The sequence below is a fragment of the Arachis ipaensis genome, chromosome B10 (genome assembly GCF_059453495.1).
Source record: "Arachis ipaensis isolate K30076 ecotype BB chromosome B10, ASM5945349v1, whole genome shotgun sequence".
NCBI lineage: Eukaryota > Viridiplantae > Streptophyta > Magnoliopsida > Fabales > Fabaceae > Arachis > Arachis ipaensis.
Genome location: NC_142435.1, coordinates 46,682,399 through 46,687,981, shown reverse-complemented (window position 1 = coordinate 46,687,981; position 5,583 = coordinate 46,682,399). Strand labels below are relative to the sequence as shown.

General features: G+C 42.8%; 1 pseudogene; it reads left to right on the top strand.

The window, feature by feature from the left end:
* Window positions 1–500: 500 nt before the first annotated feature.
* Window positions 501–3,519, top strand: LOC148579916 (pyruvate decarboxylase 2 pseudogene; annotated as a pseudogene).
* The last annotated feature ends 2,064 nt before the right edge of the window (window positions 3,520–5,583 follow it).

Sequence of the window (5,583 nt, the reverse complement as noted above, 5' to 3'; positions counted from 1 at the left end):
CCTTCATCCATGTAATAGCTCATGGCTCTTTTCGACTCTTCTTACTTATACCCCGAAGTTATTCTGCGACGATCTAAAGCCCTGGTCATGCTTCTAAGAAGAATGGCTTTTCCTTTTCTGTCTAGCCCCAGCAGTTTACTTTCTTAAGAAAGCCTAGATCGAGTTAAGATCTATTTTCGAATTTCAGGCAAGGTAGTTACATGATTTCTTACATCAATGGCTAGTATGCTTTTGGGGCATTTGCTCTAATCGGAAGCCATTGCTTCTAGTCCTGGGGTTCTAGAGGTTGTCCAGGCATATAATAAAGGCAAATGAGAGGAGACTTGTCTTAATTTCCGAATCTAAAAAAAGAAAGTAAGGATAGATACTGACAAACCTTCCTCTAGAGTACAGTATCCGTTTTGATTCCTACATCTCTTTCCTCTGTTATCTGTCATCCATTCTACTGGCCTTGGCTCTTACTTAGAAAGTCTAGAGTCTAAAACCACATTTTTGGCAGCCTATAAGATAAGTCATGGCATAGGCAAATAAAATAGGACCAATCAAGAAAGAAATTCAGTCTATCTGGAGTGGAGGAGTTCCTAAGTTCTATAAGGCGATCGGAATAGCAAGCTAATACAAAGTCAGGATCAATTAACTTACTCCCTTTAGAAAGTGAATTCACTACACTACATCTTTCGATAGCAGGAAACCATAGAAAAAGGGATTCCATGCTCTATTTATGTTGCCTTTCACTATCTTCCTTCCATAGGGAAGCTCTATTAACAGGCTAGGCTTTCCTAAATCGAACTTCAACTCGAGAAAGTAGAAAGATCATCCTAAGAAGGAAGGAGTTAGGAAAGCGCGATCCTTATCTTCACCTAGCGGTAACTCTCTACCAAGAACCTCATAACAAAAGGAAATGCAAATCCCTCACTCTGTAAGCTTTTTTTTTTACGCCTAGCCCCTCCAAGGTCTCACTTTAATGAAAGTGTCCGAAAGACTGTATTGACTTTATTTGAAGTCTACATCATCTCATGTGGAAGGGCTCCGTCTTATAAAATTCCATCATCCCTTGAACTCAGTACTGAGCTTTACATAGATTCATGGATCTCCTATCTATGATAGATGTAAAGCGATAGAAAGCTTTCCCCTCCTTTATTTGAGCTTTCTGCGCTACTTCCTTTCTTTGAGACAGAGCTTCGTTGGCCCGCTCCTACAGCTACAGTGAGCTACTAGATAAAACTTCCAAACCAGATATGAATATTCAATATTCCTACTCAGGTTGATATTAGAACTGAGACTGAAGTTGCTAACAAGCGGGAAATAAGGGAATATGGAAATATTGGAATTCACTACTGAACTGTTCTTCACTCAACGCCTCTTGATTGACTTTAGAACTGAAGGAAGCCGGTAGAAAAGGAAGTGGCAGCAGTGTTTTATAGAACAGCTTTTTTGTCTAGAGATTCATCCCCTAGTCAGTGAGGAAAAGGGTCTATTGGAGAAAGAGAAGTAGGGGAGGAAGAAGGCGTATGCAAAGAGCTTTTTCTCAGCGTTCCCGTTCGGCATTCTTTCAACAAATGAAAGATTGCCCATACCCTATTGGTGGGGAGACTTCTTAGAATGGTCTCTGTACCAAGGGTGGATGAGGCAGTATCTGAAGTACCCGCACTGGTATTGTGCTGTCGCACTTGACCAAGCAGTTAGCTTGGAGGCTTTCATAGACCCTCCAGTTTATTGCCGAACATGGTACACTCCTAAAGTAGACTTGTCTACTTACTTTCTTTTAGGTTTTGTGTCATGTTTCAGGTATATGACTGGGTGGTTGAATTGTCCAGGCTTTACCTTCATCCCTGGCCGAGTCTAGTGAATCTCCTTTGGTTGGGGTTGATCACATCTTAACAGATCATCAGACCCTTATGGAACTAGCTGATGCTTCTGGTTATGCACTGGCTCTGATGCCATCAGCTAAAGGACTTGTTCCGGAGCACCAACCGTCCCCACTTCATTGGAACTTACAGGGGTGCTGTGAGTACTGCTTTCTGTGCCGAAATTGTGGAATCTGCTGATGCATACTTGTTCGCCAGACCTATCTTCAATGATTACTGCTCTGTGGGGTATTCACATCTTCTCAAGAAAGACAAAGCGATCATTGTGAAGCCCGAACGAGTTGTGATTGGTAATGGCCCCGCTTTTGGGTGTGTGCTAATGAGGTATTTCCTAGGGGCGCTAGCTAAGCGACTCAAGCATAACGAAACTTCCTTCTTACGAAAACTACCACAGGATATATGTTCCTGAAGGGCCAACCATTGAAGGCTGCACCTAAGGAACCTTTGAGGGTTAATGTTCTGTTTCAACATATACAAAAAATGCTGTCTAGTGAATCCGCTGTAATTGCTGAGACAGGGTATTCATGGTTTAACTGCCAGAAGCTGAAGCTGCCAAAGAGTTGTGGGTATGAGTTCCAAATGCAATATGGATCAATCGGATGGTCTGTTGGTGCAACACTTGGTTATGCACTGGCTTTTCCTGAGAAGCGAGTGATTGCTTGCATAGGCGCTGGAAGTTTCCAGGTGAATGCTCGGGATGTATCCACAATGCTGCGATGTGGACAGAGGAATTGAAAATCCTGATAAACAATGGTGGATACACCATGGAAGTTGAAATCAATCCATGATGGGCCATACAATGTGATCAAGAACTGGAATTACACTGGGTTGGTTGACGCAATCCATAACGGGGAAGGCAAATGCTGGACTGCCAAGGTGTTCTGTGAAGAGGAGCGAAATTGAAGCAATTGAAACTGCAACAGGACCTAAGAAGGACTGCTTCTGCTTCATTGAGGTGATAGTTCAATACGAGCAAAGAGTTGCTTGAATGGGGCTAAAGGGTCTCTGCTGCTAATAGCCGTCCTCCCAATCCTCAGTAAACTTGCACCATTTAACCCACAACTTGAAAAGCTTGTAGCTAGGCTAGGGTAATGCTAGTTCTTTTCACCGACGGAACAGGTATAGCTTTGATCGAAGGAGAAGGAAGGGAGCGATGGAATTGAGGAAATTCAGCATCAGGATCGGTTGGATTGATTGGGATACGGGCGAAGCTACCGGGCAAGGAAGCCTTGCTTCAGCTTTCAAGCTTCACCTCCATTCTCACGAGTTGGATCCGAGACCTCTTGCTTGAGGATTAAGCTCACTCCCTTTTATTCTAATCCTGAGGGTTCCTACTCTTCTTAGACAGCTACTTACTTAGGGCTTCTCATTACCTGGGGAGATCTTTCTTTCTATGATAGAGAGAAGAGCGAGGTACTGTGACCTTTTCTTTGCTTTCCTTACAGACAGGGAATACTAATGATATCGCCAGTGTAATAGAATTTTCCCTATCCGTCGACTCACTTGCAACTATATTAAAAACAAAAGCAGTGGCGAAGGGCTTTAGGTCTCGAGCGAAGCGAGAGGAAAGACTTTTAGGGTACCCTACATCCCTCCCCCTTGTTCTCAGTTACTCATCAAATGGTACTCAGTTAAATATAAGGCCCGGTTAGTGGCTAAGGGCTACACCCAAAAGTACGGTGAAGACTATGATGAGACATTCGCACCGGTAGAAAAGATTAATACCTTTCGAATACTGCTCCCCCTAGCTGTGAATTGAAGCTGGCCTCTAATGCAGCCAGATGTTCTGAATGCTTTTCTCAACGGAGACCTGGAGAAGGAAGTGTATATGGATCTGCCACCTGGAGCTGGATATGAATCCATGAGTGGAAATCTAGTTTGTAAGCTGCGAAAGTCATTGTACGGGCTGAAGCAATCTCTACGTGTCTGGTTTGGCAAGTTGACAACAACAATGAAGCTGTTTGGTTATAAACAATTCCAACGGCGGTGATTGTTCATAAAAAGAAGAAATGAATAAGAATCCACCAAGGGAGAGAGAAAGTTAGTGAGAGAAGCTCTCGAGTGCCTCTGAAACCAACGACCACTCCTATGAAAGAACAGAGTACGGTGAATGAGGAGAATACAAGTGAGAACAGTCAAGAGAAAACTAAGGCAGCAGAACATAAAGCCTAGGGTAAGCCAACGCAAATCTCATATCGTGCTTCACTTCTGGGGCATGAACCAATGGAAGTTGACAAAGACTTCAACTGGTTGGAAGAAGAGAAGGCTATGGCTCCAGTATATACAGAGAAACTAAAGAAAAGAATAGAGAAGCAGCCCAGAATTGATATTCCAGATGAAAGATGGAAGCAAATATGCCTAGGATGCCATTGTCATTAAACCACTAGGTAGACGATTCTATCTTTATGAACTGAAAGATAGACGATTATGGCTTTGGGGTGCACCAGATTTCGAGCTTATGGATCTTCCTTTAAACTACTATGTTATTATGTTATTAGAACAGAGGAAAAACAACTGCGTCAAAAGATACTTAACGATGGTCCATGGGTTGTTGCTGGGCACTGTATTGCTACTCAGAGATGGAGTCCAAATTGGAATCCCTACAATAACAAGCTCACGAAGATTGCCCTTGGGATTAGAGTACCCATACTTCCAATGCATTGCTACACTACACCACACCGTAGATTTTCTGATGGAAGTGGGTAACTTGATAGGTTTCTGTCTCACTCTTAGTACTCATTCAGTACTTCATATAAGGTATATTGTTAGGTAACTGTCTTATCTCATTCTGTATCCTTGCTCGTTCACTGCACTCTCCTAAGGGTTTAATTAAGACAGTTTTATCCTTCCGTTCGTGCGCCCTCCCTGTCTGAATGAGCTCACTTCACTCTAAAAATAAAATGTATAATGTAAGCAGGTCTGCAACTTTCTTTTCTTTTTTGCCGGAAATAGAAATGGGTCGAACCCTCATTGCTGTACCATCTTGTCTAGTGAGAAGCAATTTCGAGCGCCTACATAACCTACCACTCCAACTCAACAAGAAGATAGGTATCAGACCATATGTAGTTCATCCGGACATTTTTACCCAAGTTAATCAAGAAAGAGCGCACCGCAGAAAGATTCTAACCACCACTGGAACTTGGATTAAGAAGTTCAAGAGGCATCCTCCATTCATATCGATTTATGGAAAACCATATCATTCATCAAGAAAGAAAGATTTTTCCAAGAGGGTCCCCTATGAGATAGGGGTCTTGATTCCCATTAGTCGGGTCCTCACTCCTCCTCTAAAGCCCTGCCCCCTCCCTTAACTTAAGGAACCCCCCCAAAAAAAATATTCTATTAGAAAGGAAATCTGTGGATGTTGTTGTTATAAAGGCTTCCCAATCCTCTCAGAATTGTAGAAAGAAAGGGGATGGGGGTTCCATAGGAAGAAAGTGTGGGAGTAGGCTTTGGTAGGCATCACTAGATGGATAATCAACTAGAAAAGCCGATAGCACAAACTGATAATCAACTAGAAGAAGAAATAGACGTGAAGCAGGCTTCTAAATCTCTTATTATTTTATTAATGCCATCATAAGTTAGTTGATCTACTGGAAGCTGCACGGTTGAATGGATTCTTGTGATCACTTTGCTTGATACACGTCAGCACGACTCTCTTTGGATCACGATTCCAAAATGCCTGGATCGCTCTTCCGGGCCGGGTCGAGCCTTTCAT